The sequence below is a fragment of the Haemaphysalis longicornis genome, unplaced genomic scaffold (genome assembly GCF_048455015.1).
Source record: "Haemaphysalis longicornis isolate Haplotype H1 unplaced genomic scaffold, Haemaphysalis longicornis Haplotype H1 scaffold_1, whole genome shotgun sequence".
Taxonomy (NCBI): domain Eukaryota; kingdom Metazoa; phylum Arthropoda; class Arachnida; order Ixodida; family Ixodidae; genus Haemaphysalis; species Haemaphysalis longicornis.
In genome coordinates this window covers 142901085-142916495 of record NW_027526203.1, presented here as the reverse complement: position 1 = coordinate 142916495, position 15411 = coordinate 142901085, and the positions used below count along the sequence as shown (strand labels likewise).

Here is a 15411-nt window from a genome sequence, read left to right as displayed (position 1 = left end):
CACCAACCCGCGTCAGCAAAATCGGTCAACAACGTTTCCGCAGCGCCCAGGACAACCAGGCCAGAAAAAAAGAGTCGCGCAGTGACAGAAACATCTACGCAACAGCGAGACGTAGCAGAAACCGCAAATGTATGCTGGGCATCGTGGATTGAATACGCGTGTCAAGGAGCCAACCTGTGGCGGCACTGAAACGCGATGAGCGTAACTGCGCCAAGTTGGGACACTTCAAATGGTGCTACTTGAACTGCACTGTGCTGTTCAGAATACTGAAATTATTGACCCTGCAAACATCATTGAAAGCTTAGCTTTACCTTGTAAGTGTGCGGGGCACCTGCAATTTTTCGCTTCTCAATGTGACGGCCACCACAGCCGGGATCGAACCCGCGTCCTGCGGCTCAGCAAAACAACCGCGTTGGCAAGCATGCCTTGAATCGGCTGATGCCATTTGAAGCCTTGTATTACTATAAAAAGTACGCACACGTCAAATCCGGTGCAGTCTAGCATCACATGCAAAGCGAACGCAAAGAAGCAGCGTTGTGAGCGAGCCCGAGTGGAGCAGACAGACGCCAAACTCGAGAGCTCCTTAGCCGACATCACGCGAGCGCTTCGCTCAGAGCTGTATGTGGTATCGCTCTGCGCCAATCAGCAGGCCACACGTCGCTGCGCCACCAACATCGGCGGCAGCGGACGGCCTGTGGGTTCTGTGAAACGCGTGTCATCGCAACAGCGCCTGGTGAAGGCCGATACGGTCTCTCCGATGGCGTTTACCCCCGCTGTGTTGGGCGCACTGGTGAGTTATTGTCGTTGAAATTACGTTCCTGTTTTAGACGACAAAGCTGCCACCTTTGCATTTCTTAGATCTCCTTCACACGACCAGAAGCTAACGCGTGCATGTCATGGCCTCGTGCCCATCTCACGGCAATCGTCAGACTGCACTCGCGGAGATGAAAACGACTTCGGAGCGATATCTATTATCCTGCAGCATCGTGCCCGTGTTTTCTTTTTATATTGAAAGGCAATAACTGAAAAGAGACAAGTTTCGGGCACCCGCACATTGCGTCCCATGTTCGGAGCTAAGGAAAGGTTTGCGTTTTTTTTTTTTTTTTTTTTTGCTTGGACGGTCTGACAGCTCAACCCCGGCTCAAGCACTAGCGTTTTTCTTTTGTTCTTTGTCATTGTAACATGGTTTCTGAGTAGAGGACGCATCGCCATCGCATCATTTCTCGTGCACCGGCGTCGTCAGGGCTCCCCGTCGAGCGAGCGTTCCGCCGTGGTGACCGGGTCCTGAGCACGTGCCGTCCTGCTGCCCCCACGGTATACCCGACGTAGGCGCAGCTGCTAGCCAGAGGTCTCCAGGAGTACCGCCGAGGGGCCCGTCGTGGTGTCCGGAAATCGGCAGCCCTGCTGCCCCACCGGTGGATGGCCCGATCGTCCAGCGCGCACCGTGACGGTAAAGGTAGGAGCTTAATTTATACACCTCTAATGGCGAATTCCATTGGGAGAGCAGGAACAGTCAAAAGCACCCTGAAAGTGCTCTCTCCTGAGCCGGCGTGTTTCAGTGGTCGAACAGGAGCAGGAGCACTGTCAACCAGTAGTAGAGCGAGATCACGTTCGCTGCTCCGAGAGCAGCCGGGAGCAATCCGAGCTGCTCCCGCTTGAAAAACGGAGTAAGCCCAGTACGAAGGAAGTCACATGTCCTTTAACGTGAGATCCTCTCCTTTTTTTGTGTTTTTTTTTTTTTTTTGCTCTTTCCAATTGTCGCGGCTCGGCGAGTGCGGCGGTATCCATCGTGCATTTTCAACATGGGCAGCGAGCATGCGAGGGCTTCCTACAGCCACATGCGCTTTGCCCGGCTTTGCTCACACATGCTTTTCCGCAGAGATCGCTTGCTGGGATGCTTAAAGGCCGGAATACATGGAGCGATCTTTCACGACGATTCGCGCGGCGGGAAATCTCCCGGGGCAGGGCGCCGTATGTTCGTCGGGCCGAACTACAGGGAGCGAAGACACGGCGCGCGTCGCGGCGACGCCGCTGTGTTTCTCTCAATGACTTCCATGCCCAGAATCAAAGGTGGCGTTCAGTAAACAGACCCAGTGAAGGAGCTTCCCAATTGGGTTGTACGTCGTTTGACGATTCCACGTGGGGCGGGGCATTTCTTCTACTGAAATATTCATTTTCACTTCTCAAAAACTCTCAAGGCCGCAAAAAAAAAAAAACAATAAAAAGCGTACGTTCCTCGGTGAGATTCGAACCAGGGAGTACAAGAACATAAAGACGGCATTTTGACCTCTGATCTACCCGGAAAGATGGCGCATATATGCAAAATACAGGCTCTCAATACATTTGGCTGGCTGCTGCTTGTTGTATTTGAGATGCCCTCGTAATCATACCGCCTGTTCCTCACTCGCCGATCATGCAGACGGGCCCCATATTGCTACTACTACAAGTGATGTAGCCGGATCGCCCTTATTTGACCTGATACAAGCTATCACGCATGTCCATCTCAGCGACACAAGCCACGGCAGTCTGGTGGGGACCGTGCTTTCCCCTCGTCGTTTTCTCCTCTCCCACCTGCTCTCCTGGTGCGTGCCGCATTCCAAAGGCAGGTGCAGTAGCCCTGCTCCCGAGTGCTCCCAAGTGTTCTGTGCACTACTCCTCACTGCACGACGCCAGTGCTCCTGTTCTCTCAATGAAATTCGCCATAACAGGGCTGCTCCCTCAGCGCGGATAGTTTTGACGACGCGACTTATTTCCGCTGGTGCAAACACGCATCAGCAAACATAATTCGCCTTCCGCACTGCCTGTCCCTCTTCGCCCTTGACACTTCCGATTTGAAGCGAAGACGGTTGAACACCAAGAAGAAGAAAGCTGACTTGCTTTGTGCCGATGTGACAAAACAAGTCAGTTAACACTTAGCTCATGTAGTCATAACACTGTGGTGAAAGAAGGGAAAGTATTCCGTCCCCATTCCCACATGTGATCCATGGCGTGAATTATATGAGGACACCTATAGCCACCAGCTGCGCCTGTTTTATACCCTTTAATAAAACGGAGTTACGAGAAAAGGAATGGATGGTGCAGATTTTTTGTATTAAAAAGACCCTGCAAATAATACTTCGAAACTCCTTTTGAGGATACGAAATTAGTATAAGCAATTGAAAGCAGCAGCATCAGAAAAAAAAACGTGTAACCGGCAAGACAGTAATAACTAAAGCAGTCCGGAAAGCCTAACCCTAGCCGTCTCTTATGCAAAAAAAATGGGTTGGTCTGTCACGGACAGGTCATTTTGTTACGATTTGATTCCATATCGTGTACTATTTGCTTGATTTTATAGTCAATTCGACAGCTGCTATTCAGTATTCGCACACAGTCCAATTTCTAGCTCTGTAGGAGGCAGCAACCGCACTGGCTAGGGCTGCCCTTGACCCTGGTAGGTCACCCAATAAGCTACGCTTTCCGGCAAACCCGTGTACCCTGATCTGCGGACATCCCGTTGCTTCATCGCCGAGGGTATGGCAGCGACATCCGTTACGTCCGCAACTAAGTCTCCTATACTTTCTTCAGCCGGGCGTTCGCGGCTAAACCTGCTGGAGACGTAGAGCGCCTGCATGCAGCGAAGGTGCAGCGTCGCTGTCCTATTTGGACTCAAAAACATTTTTTTCAGAAGTCCGTTATGCATATATATCGCCCCTAGAAAAGCGGTGGACGATCTGTAACAGCCCATCGTTTCAGCTCACGTTCACGTTGTCTGTTAAGAGGTTCACACAGCGTTATTCTTGGTGACATGGCCCACTGAAGCATCCAGCGGCATGCTAGTGTATGCAGCACGCAAGTGGCGCGCCCAATCAGCTGGGATACGCGCAAGTTTAGAAGGAAACTGTGCGCATGTCGTTTTTTGACTAAGAGTGTAGTTTCAAAAAACAAAACAAAAAGGCAAGCCTATATGAATACAACGGCGCGTAAGCGTGCTGAATGCAAGGCACCGGCGTTGAAGTATCCCCGTCCCTCCCACGGGGAGTGTTTGAAAAAAAGAATCGTCTATTAGCAGGAATCAATGCTTGTGATGCATATATTTTCCATTAAGGCGGTGGGGTTCAAAATAGCCAAACAGAAGTGGTTGCCTACTTTGCAGCGAAACTGAGCTTTGAGATGTCCATAAAATTGTTTAGTTTGGCGCAAACGCTGTTTCCAGCTTTGCCTAACGACTTCATTGCATCCTTTGAGGTGTCCAAAACATGTTTCAATAGCCCTTTCAAGCATTGCGTTTTTACACTCGCTATAGACGGGTTCAAGTAAAGAACGAAAATATCTCATGTGGTGTGCCACTCCGCCGAAACCATAGACTCGGATGTTGGCGCAAAAGCACGTTTTGAAAGATGATCCTCCCACTACTCTTCCCTTTCCTTCTTCCACCAGTTCCCCTGATCCCACACTCCCCTTCCCTTCCCCTCTCCCTCAGTGACGGATGGGCCAACCACACCTTTTCCAGTAGGCGAGTGGTGGTAACGAAGAAATTAAACTTTTTGGGTGTGCGCACTTAGCAGATGGTGGCATTGTGATGCCCGGTAGCGTGGGGCGATCACACTGATAGATACCGCGGCCTCTGCCCTTGCAGTGCAGTTCTGGTTGTGTGACAGACTTGAATTTACTTCTACCTCGCCTCGTCGCTCCTCCCAATTCCTGCACCCCCCCCCCCCCCCCTAAGACTAACCACCTGGCGCGCCACTTTGTCATCTTTTCCCCATTTTCTCCATCCTCTCGGCTTACCCACTTCCTGCACCACGCCTACACTCCCTCCCCTCTTGCCGCGTCGCAAGTCTGCTCTTCCTCAATCAATCCCGCACTCTGTCTGCCTTCCCCACTTTTCCTCTCCGCTTTTGTCGAGATTTCACACAGATATGACTCGATGACAGAGGCAAAGTTCACGAGGTATGCCAAGAATGCTAAGCGTTCTAATATTGTCACATGTTATCCGACAGCCTCTGCACATTTCTTGGCATGCACAGCACTACATCCAGCACCGTATCGCGTGACACCCTCGTCTACCGTACAGTGACGTCCAACACAAACGCGAGTCATTCTTCCGAACGCCTTCTTGTAACTTTCTGTGAGTGGCTCCTTTGGCATGCCTTCCAATTTCGAAGTATACCATGAGGTTTCGATTCCTGAAGGTAGCCCTTTTTTCTTTGTTACCAGCAATGTTTGCTGTCCTACGAATCCTGTTACAAACACCGCAAAAACACGAAGGTGTTAAGAGTGCTTTGCACTAAAAGATTGCATATTCGAACTGTCTTCGGAGCTAGAATTCAGTTGATATTGAAAGGGCTGTGCACATTGTTGACTTATAGATTACAGCAGCGCACTAGTAGCGTTAGAATGCACAATCATGTTAAGTTTTTGTATGTATGAGGCTTTTTTTTTTTTGAAGGGAGCCAAATCCACAAACCGAAACTATGTCAGTTAAAACTACGGTGACAAGAAAAAGTGCTCAACTTTCCCCTAGAAAAGACGTGGCAAGAAAGTAGGTGTGACGCCCTGCAAACGTGTAGGCAGATCGCAGTTCGTATCGAAACCCACCGCGGTGGCTTAGTGGCTAAGGCGTTGCGCTGCTGAGCACGAGGTCGCGGCGGCCGCTTTTCAGATGGAGGCGAAAAGCAAAAACGCCCATGTGTACAAGATTTCGGCGCACGTTAAAGATCCCCAGGTGGTCAAAATTAATCCGGAGCCCTCCACTACGGCGCGCCTAATCGCCTGCGTTGCGTCGGCGCGTTAAACCCTACAATCAGATCATCAGTTCTTATCGAAGATGAAAGCTGACGAGTAACAGACGTGATACAATAGCTTTGAGAGCGTTGCATTTATGTGCGGTAACAAACTTTCGCTCTTTTCGCAAATTCGCTTTCGGTACATTTGGCTCATTTCGCAAAAAACGCTTTATATATATTTGATAGAGGAATGTGTACTTTGTCCCGGTCCCGTAGTAAAAGGAAAGTTTCCATAGCCTGGTATTCATTTAGGACGGCGGTAAAAATAAGGAGTAATAAAATATGTACGTCCTGGCAGGTCCCGGGCAGGTACAAGCTGAAGGCGGAGCGGGAGAGGCAGCGCCAGGAGCTGAGCGAGGACGGCAGTGCGGTGGAGGCCTGGAACAAGGTTTCGGTGGTCAAGGAGGAGCTGGACACCGTCGACTGGCTGCGCTCCCGCATGCGCGTGTACAAGACGAGGATCTTGGAGCGGTAAGGGCGCAGAGAACCGCACAGTTTGGACTATTTGTGATAGTGATTCGCTGTCAGTTCAAGTGAATGGTCTCGTCAACGGTGCAGAAAATGTGCTGGGGATGACATTCCCTCATTGCTAGTGGTTGAAAGCACCCACGCGATATCTATGTCGGGGCTTGCTTGATATGCTCACATTCGGTGTTAAAACAGACCACCGCTTCCGGCAGATGCCTCCTGTGCAGTGGCCACGGTGTAAGCCAGTTTCCTGTAGAAGGGCGTCATCAATTATTAACATCTCGATAAACCAGGCGATCTAGTTGTGTCAGTCGCTACGTTCCCATCCGCATGAAAACAGATTTTGAAAATACTACTCCTCCCCATAAACGTGAAACAACGGAGACACACTACGTCATTCAGTGCATTCGAACAGGCACAAAACAGAAACATCATAAAACTGTCTCAATCCGTTACGAGTCAAAATGTAAAATGTCTTGCACAGATGTTAGGAACTGCCCACGTTTGCTCTCCATTCCATTTCAGGTAATTTTTGTTTTGAGAACTTGCTTTCGTGTTACCGGAACACGGCGGCCAATGAAAGCTTCATGACGAGGCTGTATTTTTAACTCATGCCTTCGGCAGGCAGAGAAATGCAACCGTGAGTCATTACCGCATCAGTCACACCTCGTTTGAACCGCAGGTCTACCGAAGAAAACTTACCATGTGTATCGTTTCTAAAAGTGAGGAGTAGCCACATTAACGATGGGCCCTAAACTCGCTTGTGTCCACCTTGAAACCTTGGTAGGTCGTCGAAAAGTAGTCACGCGGCACGCATTCTCTCGAATTTTCCATCATGGTTCACGTGACAAAAAATAAGTAGACAAAAGATGCTTACATGCAGATCGTACCACAGGGAGATAGGTTGCTTTGAGCTAATATTACAAAAAAAGAGCAGCCCCCATCTGACCAATACATTAGGTCGGTATGAATACCACTTGTAAATTTACATCACGATCGCTTTTTGCCATATTTACCGAAGCATTATCTAATGAATTAGGCCTGTAAATCCCAACCTCACTAGCCGCTTTCTAATGGCTTTGCGCTGTTAGCTTTATTATTGGGCTCCTGCTACGCTTACAATGACGCAGAAATACCCACATATATTAGTGAGGCACACTTGGTGAAATACTGTACAGCTGGTGTGGTGCGGGGAGTACAGTGTGGGGTCCCCAGGGGCTGGCCGCAGCACAGCCGCAGCTACAGAATGAAGAGAGAATGCGACTGACGAGCAAAGCGTTCGGGAGATTTATTTTTACATCGTAACATGACGTAGACTAATCGTAAGATTCTTAACACCGAGGCCGCTTGGTCAATAACAATTTTCTGGTTTATTCTTGTGGGCTTACGGGGCATTTTTTCTAGCTTTCAGCTGCTGCATTTATTTTCTGTTCACCTGGGGCCCCGTGATACGGTCGACGCAGTGGAAGTTACCAACGCGGGTTACCTGGTTAGTTCAGGGCTATAATGAGTATGCTAAACTCAGTGAGATTAAGGGCTCAGTTAGGGGAGATAAGCATATAAATCACTTTAGCATGTAATAGTAGCACGAGTGACTTCGAGGAGCCATGTCTGTACGTCTGCACGTATAGTTTGCCGGCAATGAAAACTGAACAGCTGACCGCTATGAGACGCTATGAGCGGACCGCAACTTTGAGACGCACTGCATGCCTCAGGATAAGCGCATTATTTGCTCTGTTGGTATTGAATTAAATTGAAGTTTCAGGTGGTATAGCGTCAACAAGAAATAAATAGTTGAAAATTTACCGGTGTTGCGTACGTTCTATGTATGCAAATCGATAGCCCAGCAGCAATGTTCTCGCTTATTTTCATTGTAATATAAATCGGTCCATACAGAAAATGGAATACACCAAAGTATGAAAGTCTGCTTGGTCTACATTAAGCAACCTGTAGGTACAGCATGCGCTAACAAAGAGAAAAGAAAAATTCCTAAGCAAATGAAACACTTAAAGCGCAGGGGAATGCACGGGGCTAAAAATGATGATCACGTTTCCAGATACAAGCAAAAATTACTCCTGATTTTTAAAAAGTAAACACTCAAAAGTCTACGCCTTTGTAACAGCCGGCGAGTCTGTTGTCTACTAACTGTTTAATTTTCGATGAGAACTCAAGCCACCATTTTGTGATGTTGCAACGTCAGCCTTATCTTGCGGTGGCCTATGAGTCTCGTTATATGGAACGACCAAATACTGAGAAAAACGTTCTCGGTACCTTGCACGCAACTTTTTGTGTACAGTTCTGGTACATCAGAGCTACAGTTATCTAGGTTTTGAGCCTTGCTTGAACCTTGAAAGTTTCCTCTATTGCTGTGCCAAGATGGCCGCAGCCCAGTGGAATTCCATCCTGGAATATGCAGCTCACTCGGCAAGCCTTCGTCGAGAGATGCCTACAGCCAGCCAGCCGGCAAGACTGTTGCGCTCGCTTCGCTTCTGTCTCGACGCACAACCACACGCATCCTGCTGCCACTGCATTGCAAAGCCGTAAGTTCACTCTTGCCACTGGTTAGAGGAGCTTTTTCGGGCGGTCTTCGGGCAAGGGAGGCCCTCCCATTTTCCGTCATCCATACCTTGGGACGCGCGGAGGCGTGTCCAGAGATCTGCCCCAAGTGTCCGCCTCCCGTGACCCAGACAGATTGTTGTCACCTGTTTTTGGAAACGTACATGTCAGGGTGCATAGTGAAGCAAATGTGTGGTTTTGTACCCTAAATAACAATGATATCAAAACACCAAATGAGGCTTTCTTGTAATGCTGCCCTTAGTACTATCATTGCTTCTTGATCTTTTTGCTTACACTGCCCATTGCATGCCGACTGCTTTCTCGGTATTTTTGAGAAACCTGCAGCGCCTCGCACGGCTGCAATTGCTTGCAGTGCTTGTACCTTAGGTCAGGCAACAGGCAAAGTCAGGCCCTTTCAGCACGGATATCGTTGGGAGAAGGAGCAGGAGCTTGATGATGACGAGTTGGTGTAAAATACTTAAGAAACGCTAGAGCAAAAGACCATCTGTTGTACAGTGTTCCATTGTCCTGTCTTGTGCGCTATAGTTTCTTAGGTTGGGAGAAGGGGTAGGTTGGGAGAAGGGGTGCAAGGGTAGCCAGTCAAACCGCATTTTACAGAGAGTCTCCATTCGATCGTCCCTCGCAGATGCATAGCATTCTTTAGGGGTGATGCGCAAACTTTATCCGGTCTGGTATGTTTTTTTTTTTTGCCGTCTGTCATGTCTCTTTCCGTCCTGCGTATTTTCTGCAAATGAAGCATTACAAGATAGGCAAAAAAGCTCGAATGGCGAAAATAAAGAGGAAATCGAACCTAGTCTAAGTGAGAATCCAGGTAGTGTGCAGGATCTTCAGCTGGTAGGTAAAATGAACAACAGTGAGCACAGGAGGGTAACAATGTAAGGCTACGTTTAAAAAAGGGAAACCGTGAAAGAAGCTAAAGGAGAAAACCGAAGTTGGCCACCAAAAAGCTGAGTACATGAGTTTATTTTAACTCTTCAGAATGAATTCGTGGTTTCAATCAGTGAGATTGAAGATAACGAAGGCGCCATGAAAACCTAACTGTGATAATCCTGCAGTGAGCAGTGGCTGGTGGAGGACGTAAAGCTGGATAATAAAGTGGTAACTATCCCAGATACTAAATACCTTATTGCAAAACAACCCATTAAGTGGCAACAAGAGCGGAGCAGATCGAACTGGCGGAGCTGTTGAAATTAAAATGAGCGAGGGGTATGAAATTCGCACCTGCAACGTGGAAAATATTAAAGAAACGAAAAAGAAGGAAGCTTGCTTTTTGAAAGATAGAATGTACGCACTCGGAGGTAAGAGGTAGCGTTACACACAATATAGACGAGATAATCAAAGTAGTAAAAAAAATTATGGAACTGAACTCCAGCTATGCTGGCCAGGAGACAGTACTGTACAAAATAATTTGTCTGGAAAAGACCCAACAGTTGGCAAGGTAGAAAAGGTTGAGTGGAATACAACAAAAATACGCTGCAGCAAGTGGCATAATACCGTGCATCTTTAAAAGTAGTGAAGGTCTTTATACGGAAAAAGCACGCAAAAAATATTTTCAGATTGCCTTACGAGTATAATGTTCCGCTATTCAGGAAAAATCTCAGTATAATTATGTACAATACGGAGACATGAAAGAGCCTAAAAAATATGCATATAAGCCCACGTTACGCTGTATATGAAAGTTCTTTACCAAAGTATTAAAATCATAGGGATACTCTAGATGTCGAACAACACGGCTGGACTTGAGCTATCCTACTCATCGATTGATCACATTCACGAGTTCATCAGGTAAAATAGAAATCTGCAAAATATAATAAACCCCTCTGTATGACACTTTTAGAATGCAAAAAAGTGTTTCATTATGTAAACACCGCTGCCGTATCGGAAGCATTGAAGAACCAGGCAATAAGGGAATCGTACATAAGATTCTTGGAAGCCATACAGAATGAATGTATGTGCAGGATACTCCTTCACCGGAATAGTGGAGCGATCTAGTCAGTAAGAGAGCGAGGAATAGAGACACTATCTCTACGAATCTGTCTACATCCCCTTTCAATGGGGTGTTCAGTAACTTTAATAGGAGAAGTTTGGGATACGAGTGAATATATCATACATGAGCCACTTGAGACTTGCAAACATAGCTTTGTTAAGTAAAGCACAACTGTGAGAAGCGGTAAAGGAGATGCACTCAGAGAGTTCCATAATAAATATGAAGAAGCGAAAAGTAATGCACTCAGAGAGTTCCATAATAAATATGAAGAAGCGAAAAGTCGTTATTAACGTTGTCAGCGCTGACCCCAACCAAGCTGCAATAAATCCCTATAGGAATTCATAGGTGGGCTGGATTGATTTTGCAGTCACGCTCAAATAATGGACAATAGGCTTACTCCCTATCAGTGGAAAGAAGTACACAACCAATGCGTACCACCAATAATGATTATGAGGAAAAACGCTGACGCGTTACTGCCTCCAATACTCCTCTCGACGTTATTCCACCAGACGCCGTGACGGCGTCTTTCCGCCGGGGGTTGTGTCACCGGACAGTTACGGCTATGTGCTGCTTTGGGCTGCATTTTAGAAGAGGGCGATAAACGCTTTCAGCTACCGGTCTCTATGCTCGACCGCTGGCATTGTTTAGCGTTGTAAAAAGTGTGAATACATTGTAGCATTTCCTTCCTTCTGCCTCGTAACAGTATCACAAAAGAAACTCGGATCTGAAGCATTATACTACAGATTAAGAGGAAGACGACGACTTGGGCGGGGCATGCAATGTGGACTGGCAATCGTCGCACCATCAGGGCAACAGTGTGCTTACTAACATGTGGGACGAGAAGAGGAGGAACAGCATCATCTTAATGCAGCGAAGAAATGAGAATCGTAATTTACAAGCAATGAATGGAATAGGGCACCGCAAGGCAGTGACGGCTGCGGGAAAACGGGGTACGCCTTCGTCCCACAATGCACGAAGCAGTCTGGTGGCGATAATTCCCCGCTTTAGCTGCGCTTTTCTCCTTAGGTGGGAATAATTAACCGTGACTCTGGCTAGTGAGTGAGTGGTAGAGGTTTGGCTGGCTGGGTACAAGTCGACACCAACTGCTTTCTTGCAGGACGCGTAGTGAAGTTAAGTGCAAAAAAACCTGCGGTTGATTCCTCTATCAAAGGAATCGGGAAGACAGGGAAGTGAAATGTGCAGCGAAATCTGCAGCGAAATGAGCATGATTTGCGGGTCGGTGGCTGTCTTCTGGGTGTGCTTGGCGAGCTATGTCCTGCTGCCGGGTACCTTCAGCAAAGGTGCACTGGCATCACTTCCGTGACGGATATGACATCAGTGACATCTTTCTGTATCCCGGCATGCAACACTTTCGTGTTAGAATATAAAATTCCAAAACGAACAACCGCGGGTAAAACGTAATCTTCAGTACTCAAGGTTGCTTCCCCGCAAGAAGACCCTGTGTGCAGGGGTGCACCCTTTACAGGCCGCCTGCTTCGTTGTACAGGCGTCATTTCCGTGAAATCTCGGTGTATCCAGGCATAAAACACTTTCGTGTTAAAAACCTTCGCTATGTTTGAACAAAAAGAATTAGCTTCCCTTTTTTACCAAGCGTGTGCGATCGTGTTAATTATTGCTGCTGGGTGGCGTCGCACTTCTGATCTCAGCAAAAGACCCAATGGCAAACATGCACTTCTTCCTCCCTCAAAATTCCGGCGTAACCACTTGAGGTGGTACAGCGTTGTCAAGGCATTAACAGGCATGGGTCTTCGCTTGGTTTTACTTGAAGCGAGCTTCAAATAAAACCGAGAGAGATGTTATGGAAGCTTATTGTTACATCAACAAAGCGAATTACAAATGCATAAGCACACAATCCTTGTCACTCATTGATAAGCAGATCAAATTCTTAGGCTGGTTCTGGTAATTTTGAAACTTGTTGAATATATTTTTTCGGCCGTCCGTATCTTCTTATCTAAGAAATTTTGTTGTGTTGTTTTTGAGAAAACTTTGCTGGTAAGCTCGAAAAAATAAACAGTAGGTAGTCAGCGTCCGTTTGTGTCGTACGTGTTTCTAATCCACCGTCCCGTTTTTTTCGCGATGTTAAGATTTTTCAAGGGTCGTAAACATGCGCCAATATTATTGCCCTGCAGTATATTGCGGGAAACCGTGGAAAAGAGCTGCATTAGAGCAGCCTGGCTGGCCCGTTGGCTCCGTTGATCATTGGCAAGAAGTGGCAACTTATACAACTGGTACACACAGCCTCGCAAAAAGAAAGAAATATATACAAAAGATATCCTTATTATTAGCGCGTACGGCATTCACGTGAGCGGAGAAGCAAAAAAAAAAGAACAAGATAGAAATACAAAGCTCAGTTCACAATGTTTACTGCAAGATGAAGAGAAAAAGGGGGAAGAATGGAGCCGCGGAGGGCGAATTCATTGTTAAAAGCACGTTCGGCAGCTCATAAAATCGGGACAGACAGGTGCAAAAAAAATTTACACAAGTGGTAGCCTTAGTATTCAGCGTACAGTTAGGATTCACGTCAGCGAAGAAGCAAAAGAATCATGCACCCCTCTGTCAAGCGAAGACGATGGTTGAACGCGAAGCTTTCTCGTGACAGATTCTTCGGTTTTCGTCTCTTTTGCGAACCGCTTCGACCTTATCAAGGTTGAGCATAGCGCTAGGGACCCAGGATCGATTCCGGCATCGGGAAGCGTTTTTTTTTTCTTTCATTTCAGCGTTTTCGCGTTACAGACGCCATCAGTAAGAACACTAAAGCTTCGCTTAAAAAAAGCACGGTAGAACTACAAGGCTTAGTACTAGGTAAAAAGATGACAAGAAGACGGCAAGGGGGGGGGGGGGGGGTAGTGGCGGTTGCATTGATTGTTAACAGTATGTTCGGTCTTCTTAAAAGAGACAGACGTTCTTTTAGTTGCAACGGTGATACCTCGGATACGCACCACCGCCAGGTATGTTTTGGTTAGAAAGTCACACCGAATGATTACTTTGGGGCAAGTGGCGACATTTCCGCAGATCAGCGAGTGGGGTGCACCCTCAAGTTGCACATCCGCCAATTTCACCGCAACTGCTCACCGGCGATCACCGGCTGCTGGTCTTCAGCGACAGATGTGCAGGAACAACACTTTGACAAACTTTCAAGCAGCGTGGTAATGATCTCATTTGTTCCCCCTAAGGGTACACGTGCGGTGACCCTCCGAAATGAGAACCAGTTACATCTATTTTTCTGCTACTCTTTCTAGGCTTCAATCTCTCAATGTAATAAGGGATGGTTTACAACTCACTGCAGTGTACTTTTAACAAGCCAACAGAGCTTCAATATTGAACGCCGCCGTGGGAGCATAAAGATGAAGTTGTCGTAGTGCAGTTATCATTGACATTTTGAAATGGTAGGTGTGGGTTCTAACCTCAGAACCAACCATTACCGACGTTCGCCTTCAACATCTACAATAAAAGGTTTTGCACACAGGCACACAAACTCAAAAAATCAGAAGTTCAATAGGGCACCCTTCAAGCATTTCTTGCCTGAAACGTTGCCTCGTTGTTTCCCTTTTTGACATACATCCAGGGGATGACAGGGAGCTTCACGGCCGTCTCAGTCGACTGCGGACCATCGTTCAGTGCTTCAGAAGACTGAGCGATCGAACGTTTCACGCAGGTGCTTACCTGGAAGGAATTCTAGTTCCCGGCACCGGCACTGACAGGACGCCTCGGGTGCGCCGTCGCAGCTGTCTATTTACCTGGAGCACGGCGTGTTTTCAGCGCTCACTGTATGAACACTTCCCAAGCAATGGTGGTGTCAAATACCGGGATTATTTCATAAAATAAATAGGGAAGGGTTATGTGAACAACATTAAACTTCTTTCAATCAGTCTCTGTATGCCTGTTCTTGTTCCTTACGTTTTTTTCGGAAACGAGAACATACATAATCTCACACTATAAAAAACGCCGTCAAATTACGGTACATGTGTATGCAAACCGTGTGTTAAACACATTGCGTATCACGTATTACGTAACATTCACTATATCAGAGGAATACGGAAAACGCTTCCTAATGGCGGTATAAAACGTTTCGTTCAAGAAGGGTACAGAAAGTGGCCGTGTCGTGCACACCACCGAACTTGTTCTGTGCTCAAAACTAGGCAAAATGTTTAGTGTTGGGAGAAGTAAACTACTTAGTAGTGTAAAGGAACCAGGGAACATGACCGTTCCGCCAGGCTACCGAAAGTGGTTAAAGAAAAGTGCTTAAGGCAGCGAATTTCTACCCTGCATATCAAGCAAAGAGGGGCCAACCAGAGCTTCTTTTAAAGCACACGCCTAAACTATCATGGCATTATTTGAGATGTGCAAGGCTAACTGGCATATTTATGATCGTTTGTCCTATAAATAACACATGTAAATGTCTACAAATTATTTAATTGGTTTAAAATGGCCTAAAAATTAGACTGACACATAGGTTCTTTGATTTCCCTCAAAGCCCATCATCGCTGAACCTCCAACCTCTCCCGCAAACGACGTTTATGAAAGTTAAGGCTCAACGGTAACTCCGAATTAAGACCAGGCATGTCTCCCTAGTGAACCCTGTAACAAAGACGA

The 15411-nt window shown here is 47.0% G+C and overlaps 1 long non-coding RNA gene across 3 annotated transcripts; it reads left to right on the top strand.

Annotated features, from left to right (window-relative positions):
• Positions 1–653: 653 nt before the first annotated feature.
• Positions 654–14648, top strand: LOC144166279 (uncharacterized). 3 transcript variants are annotated; one of them, XR_013321626.1, is made up of 5 exons: positions 654–790; positions 1244–1456; positions 6064–6236; positions 8650–8773; positions 14474–14648. It is a non-coding gene; the product is annotated as an uncharacterized LOC144166279 (long non-coding RNA). The 3 variants fall into 3 exon arrangements; XR_013321622.1 differs by having other exon boundaries at positions 14384–14648; XR_013321631.1 differs by having other exon boundaries at positions 8610–8773.
• The last annotated feature ends 763 nt before the right edge of the window (positions 14649–15411 follow it).